Raw genomic sequence first — 7,253 nt, forward strand, 5'->3', positions numbered from 1 at the left:
GCTGTTTATTTGACCCACCTACGTCGAATACTTTAGCCGCTAGAGCGTTTACAAAGTTGAAACAAAAATGTGATTTTTCTCAAAACACTACATTTGTTTGTGAACACTATTGCCACGCTCCTGGTAGGGATAGAAAATAGGTTGAGGGCTTTTCCTAAAAGCTCCTTAAATTATCTAACCGATGCTTTTTATTTGACCCACCTGCGTCGAACACTTTAGCCGCTAGAGCGTTTACAAAGTTGAAACAAAAATGTGATTTTTCTCAAAACACTACATTTGTTTGTGAACACTATTGCCACGCTCCTGGTAGGGATAGAAAATAGGTTGAGGGCTTTTCTAAAAGCTCTTTAAATTATCTAACCGATGCTCTTTATTTTACCCACCTACGTCGAATACTTTAGCCGCTAGAGCGTTTACAAAGTTGAAACAAACATGTGATTTTTCTCAAAACACTACATTTGTTTGTGAACATTATTGCCACGCTCCTGGTAGGGATAGAAAATAGGTTGAGGGCTTTTCCTGAAAGCTCTTTAAATTATCTAACCGATGCTCTTTATTTTACCCACCTGCGTCGAATACTTTAGCCGCTAGAGCGTTTACAAAGTTGAAACAAACATGTGATTTTTCTCAAAACACTACATTTGTTTGTGAACATATTATTGCCACGCTCCTGGTAGAGATAGAAAATAGGTTGAGGATTTTCCTGAAAGCTCTTTAAATTATCTAACCGATGCTATTTATTTGACCCACCTGCGTCGAATACTTTAGCCGCTAGAGCGTTTACAAAGTTGAAACAAACATGTGATTTTTCTCAAAACACTACATTTGTTTGTGAACATTATTGCCACGCTCCTGGTAGGGATAGAAAATAGGTTGAGGATTTTCCTAAAAGCTCTTTAAATTATCTAACCGATGCTATTTATTTGACCCACCTGCGTCGAGTACTTTAGCCGCTAGAGCGTTACAAAGTTAAAACAAAAATGTGATTTTTCTCAAAACACTACATTTGTTTGTGAACACTATTGCCACGCTCCTGGTAGGGATAGAGGATAGATTGAGGGCTTTTCTAAAAGCTCTTTTAATTATCTAACCGGTGCAATTTATTTGACCCACCTGCGTCGAATACTTTAGCCGCTAGAGCGTTTAAAATTTTAAACAAAAATGTGATTTTTCTCAAAACACTACATTTGTTTGTGAACACTATTGCCACGCTCCTGGTAGGGATAGAAAATAGGTTGAGGGTTTTCTAAAAGCTCTTTAAATTATCTAACCGATGCTTTTTATTTGACCCACCTGCGTCGAATACTTTAGCCGCTAGAGCGTTTACAAAGTTGAAACAAACATGTGATTTTTCTCAAAACACTACATTTGTTTGTGAACACTATTGCCACGCTCCTGGTAGGGATAGAAAATAGGTTGAGGGCTTTTCTAAAGCTCCTTAAATTATCTAACCGATGCTCTTTATTTGACCCACCTGCGTCGAATACTTTAGCCGCTAGAGCGTTTACAAAGTTGAAACAAAATGTGATTTTTCTCAAAACACTACATTTGTTTGTGAACACTATTGCCACGCTCCTGGTAGGGATAGAAAATAGGTTGAGGGCTTTTCTAAAAGCTTCTTAAATTATCTAACCGATGCTAATTATTTGACCCACCTTACGTCGAATACTTTAGCCGCTAGAGCGTTTACAAAGTTGAAACAAACATGTGATTTTTCTCAAAACACTACATTTGTTTGTGAACACTATTGCCACGCTCCTGGTAGGAATAGAAAATAGGTTGAGGGCTTTTCTAAAAGCTCCTTAAATTATCTAACCGATGCTATTTATTTGACCCACCTACGTCGAATACTTTAGCCGCTAGAGCGTTTACAAAGTTGAAACAAAAATGTGATTTTTCTCAAAACACTACATTTGTTTTCGAACACTATTGCCACGCTCCTGGTAGGGATAGAAAATAGGTTGAGGGTTTTCCTGAAAGCTCTTTAAATTATCTAACCGATGCTTTTTATTTGACCCACCTGCGTCGAATACTTTAGCCGCTAGAGCGTTTACAAAGTTGAAACAAACATGTGATTTTTCTCAAAACACTACATTTGTTTGTGAACACTATTGCCACGCTCCTGGTAGGGATAGAAAATAGGTTGAGGGCTTTTCCTAAAAGCTCTTTAAATTATCTAACCGATGCTCTTTATTTGACCCACCTGCGTCGAATACTTTAGCCGCCAGAGCGTTTACAAAGTTGAAACAAACATGTGATTTTTCTCAAAACACTACATTTGTTTGTGAACATTATTGCCACGCTCCTGGTAGAGATAGAAAATAGGTTGAGGGTTTTCCTGAAAGCTCTTTAAATTATCTAACCGATGCTCTTTATTTTACCCGCCTGCGTCGAATACTTTAGCCGCCAGAGCGTTTACAAAGTTGAAACAAACATGTGATTTTTCTCAAAACACTACATTTGTTTGTGAACACTATTGCCACGCTCCTGGTAGGGATAGAAAATAGGTTGAGGGCTTTTCTAAAAGCTCTTTAAATTATCTAACCGATGCTTTTTATTTGACCTACCTACGTCGAACACTTTAGCCGCTAGAGCGTTTACAAAGTTGAAACAAAAATGTGATTTTTCTCAAAACACTACATTTGTTTGTGAACACTATTGCCACGCTCCTGGTAGGGATAGAAAATAGGTTGAGGGCTTTTCTGAAAGCTCTTTAAATTATCTAACCGATGCTGTTATTTGACCCACCTATGTCGAATACTTTAGCCGCTAGAGCGTTTACAAAGTTGAAACAAACATGTGATTTTTCTCAAAACACTACATTTGTTTGTGAAGGCTCCTGGTAGGAATAGAAAATAGGTTGAGGGCTTTTCTAAAAGCTCTTTAAATTATCTAACCGATGCTATTTATTTGACCCACCTGCGTCGAATACTTTAGCCGCCAGAGCGTTTACAAAGTTGAAACAAACATGTGATTTTTCTCAAAACACTACATTTGTTTGTGAACACTATTGCCACGCTCCTGGTAGGGATAGAAAATAGGTTGAGGGCTTTTCTAAAAGCTCCTTAAATTATCTAACCGATGCTATTTATTTGACCCACCTGCGTCGAATACTTTAGCCGCTAGAGCGTTTACAAAGTTGAAACAAAATGTGATTTTTTCTCAAAACACTACATTTGTTTGTGAACACTATTGCCACGCTCCTGGTAGGGATAGAGAATAGGTTGAGGGCTTTTCTAAAAGCTCCTTAAATTATCTAACCGATGCTGTTTATTTGACCCACCTGCGTCGAATACTTTAGCCGCTAGAGCGTTTACAAAGTTGAAACAAACATGTGATTTTTCTCAAAACACTACATTTGTTTGTGAACACTATTGCCACGCTCCTGGTAGGGATAGAAAATAGGTTGAGGGCTTTTCTAAAAGCCCCTTAAATTATCTAACCGATGCTATGTATTTGACCCACCTACGTCGAATACTTTAGCCGCTAGAGCGTTTACAAAGTTGAAACAAACATGTGATTTTTCTCAAAACACTACATTTGTTTTTGAACACTATTGCCACGCTCCTGGTAGAGATAGAAAATAGGTTGAGGGCTTTTCGAAAAGCTTCTTAAATTATCTAACTGATGCTATTTATTTGACCCACCTGCGTCTAAACACTTTAGTCGCTAGAGCGTTTACAAAGTTGAAACAAACATGTGATTTTTCTCAAAACACTACATTTGTTTGTGAACACTATTGCCACGCTCCTGGTAAGAAAAAAGAATAAGTTGAGGGCTTTTCTAAAAGCTCTTTAAATTATCTAACCGATGCTATTTATTTGACCCACCTACGTCGAATACTTTAGCCGCTAGAGCGTTTACAAAGTTGAAACAAACATGTGATTTTTCTCAAAACACTACATTTGTTTGTGAACACTATTGCCACGCTCCTGGTAGGGATAGAAAATAGGTTGAGGGCTTTTCTAAAAGCTCCTTAAATTATCTAACCGATGCTATTTATTTGACCCACCTACGTCGAATACTTTAGCCGCTAGAGCGTTTACAAAGTTGAAACAAACATGTGATTTTTCTCAAAACACTACATTTGTTTGTGAACACTATTGCCACGCTCCTGGTAGGAATAGAAAATAGGTTGAGGGCTTTTCTAAAAGATCCTTAAATTATCTAACCGATGCTCTTTATTTGACCCACCTACGTCGAATACTTTAGCCGCTAGAGCGTTTACAAAGTTGAAACAAACATGTGATTTTTCTCAAAACACTACATTTGTTTGTGAACACTATTGCCACGCTCCTGGTAGGGATAGAAAATAGGTTGAGGGCTTTTCTAAAAGCTCTTTAAATTATCTAACCGATGCTATTTATTTGACCCACCTGCGTCGAATACTTTAGCCGCTAGAGCGTTTACAAAGTTGAAACAAACATGTGATTTTTCTCAAAACACTACATTTGTTTGTGAACACTATTGCCACGCTCCTGGTAGGGATAGAAAATAGGTTGAGGGCTTTTCCTGAAAGCTCTTTAAATTATCTAACCGATGCTATTTATTTGACCCACCTGCGTCGAATACTTTAGCCGCTAGAGCGTTTACAAAGTTGAAACAAACATGTGATTTTTCTCAAAACACTACATTTGTTTGTGAACACTATTGCCACGCTCCTGGTAGGATAGAAAATAGGTTGAGGGCTTTTCTAAAAGCTCTTTAAATTATCTAACCGATGCTATTTATTTGACCCACCTGCGTCGAATACTTTAGCCGCTAGAGCGTTTACAAAGTTGAAACAAACATGTGATTTTTCTCAAAACACTACATTTGTTTGTGAACACTATTGCCACGCTCCTGGTAGGGATAGAAAATAGGTTGAGGGCTTTTCTAAAAGCCTTCTTAAATTATCTAACCGATGCTTTTTATTTGACCCACCTGCGTCGAACACTTTAGCCGCTAGAGCGTTTACAAAGTTGAAACAAACATGTGATTTTTCTCAAAACACTACATTTGTTTGTGAACACTATTGCCACGCTCCTGGTAGGGATAGAAAATAGGTTGAGGGCTTTTCTAAAAGCTCCTTAAATTATCTAACCGATGCTATTTATTTGACCCACCTACGTCGAATACTTTAGCCGCTAGAGCGTTTACAAAGTTGAAACAAACATGTGATTTTTCTCAAAACACTACATTTGTTTGTGAACACTATTGCCACGCTCCTGGTAGGGATAGAAAATAGGTTGAGGGCTTTTCTAAAAGCCCCTTAAATTATCTAACCGATGCTATTTATTTGACCCACCTACGTCGAATACTTTAGCCGCTAGAGCGTTTACAAAGTTGAAACAAACATGTGATTTTTCTCAAAACACTACATTTGTTTGTGAACACTATTGCCACGCTCCTGGTAGGGATAGAAAATAGGTTGAGGGCTTTTCTAAAAGCTCCTTAAATTATCTAACCGATGCTATTTATTTTACCCACCTACGTCGAATACTTTAGCCGCTAGAGCGTTTACAAAGTTGAAACAAACATGTGATTTTTCTCAAAACACTACATTTGTTTGTGAACACTATTGCCACGCTCCTGGTAGGAATAGAAAATAGGTTGAGGGCTTTTCTAAAAGCTCTTTAAATTATCTAACCGATGCTCTTTATTTGACCCACCTGCGTCGAATACTTTAGCCGCTAGAGCGTTTACAAAGTTGAAACAAACATGTGATTTTTCTCAAAACACTACATTTGGCTGTGAACACTATTGCCACGCTCCTGGTAGGAATAGAAAATAGGTTGAGGGCTTTTCTAAAAGCTCTTTAAATTATCTAACCGATGCTCTTTATTTGACCCACCTGCGTCGAATACTTTAGCCGCTAGAGCGTTTACAAAGTTGAAACAAACATGTGATTTTTCTCAAAACACTACATTTGTTTGTGAACACTATTGCCACGCTCCTGGTAGGAATAGAAAATAGGTTGAGGGCTTTTCTAAAGCTCCTTAAATTATCTAACCGATGCTCTTTATTTGACCCACCTGCGTCGAATACTTTAGCCGCTAGAGCGTTTACAAAGTTGAAACAAACATGTGATTTTTCTCAAAACACTACATTTGTTTGTGAACACTATTGCCACGCTCCTGGTAGGGATAGAAAATAGGTTGAGGGCTTTTCTAAAAGCTCTTTAAATTATCTAACCGATGCTATTTATTTGACCCACCTGCGTCGAATACTTTAGCCGCTAGAGCGTTTACAAAGTTGAAACAAACATGTGATTTTTCTCAAAACACTACATTTGTTTGTGAACACTATTGCCACGCTCCTGGTAGGGATAGAAAATAGGTTGAGGGCTTTCCTGAAAGCTCCTTAAATTATCTAACCGATGCTATTTATTTGACCCACCTACGTCGAATACTTTAGCCGCTAGAGCGTTTACAAAGTTGAAACAAACATGTGATTTTTCTCAAAACACTACATTTGTTTGTGAACACTATTGCCACGCTCCTGGTAGGGATAGAAAATAGGTTGAGGGCTTTTCTAAAAGCTCCTTAAATTATCTAACCGATGCTATTTATTTGACCCACCTGCGTCGAATACTTTAGCCGCTAGAGCGTTTACAAAGTTGAAACAAACATGTGATTTTTCTCAAAACACTACATTTGTTTGTGAACACTATTGCCCAGGCTCCTGGTAGGAATAGAAAATAGGTTGAGGGCTTTTCTAAAAGCTCCTTAAATTATCTAACCGATGCTTTTTATTTGACCCACCTGCGTCGAATACTTTAGCCGCTAGAGCGTTTACAAAGTTGAAACAAACATGTGATTTTTCTCAAAACACTACATTTGTTTGTGAACACTATTGCCACGCTCCTGGTAGGGATAGAAAATAGGTTGAGGGCTTTTCTAAAAGCTCCTTAAATTATCTAACCGATGCTCTTTATTTGACCCACCTACGTCGAATACTTTAGCCGCTAGAGCGTTTACAAAGTTGAAACAAACATGTGATTTTTCTCAAAACACTACATTTGTTTGTGAACACTATTGCCACGCTCCTGGTAGGGAAAGAAAATAGGTTGAGGGCTTTTCTAAAAGCTCTTTAAATTATCTAACCGATGCTCTTTATTTGACCCACCTGCGTCGAATACTTTAGCCGCTAGAGCGTTTACAAAGTTGAAACAAACATTTGATTTTTCTCAAAACACTACATTTGTTTGTGAACACTATTGCCACGCTCCTGGTAGGAATAGAAAATAGGTTGAGGGCTTTTCTAAAAGCTCC

The sequence above is a fragment of the Bactrocera neohumeralis genome, unplaced genomic scaffold (assembly GCF_024586455.1).
Source record: "Bactrocera neohumeralis isolate Rockhampton unplaced genomic scaffold, APGP_CSIRO_Bneo_wtdbg2-racon-allhic-juicebox.fasta_v2 cluster11, whole genome shotgun sequence".
Classification (NCBI taxonomy): Eukaryota; Metazoa; Arthropoda; class Insecta; order Diptera; family Tephritidae; genus Bactrocera; species Bactrocera neohumeralis.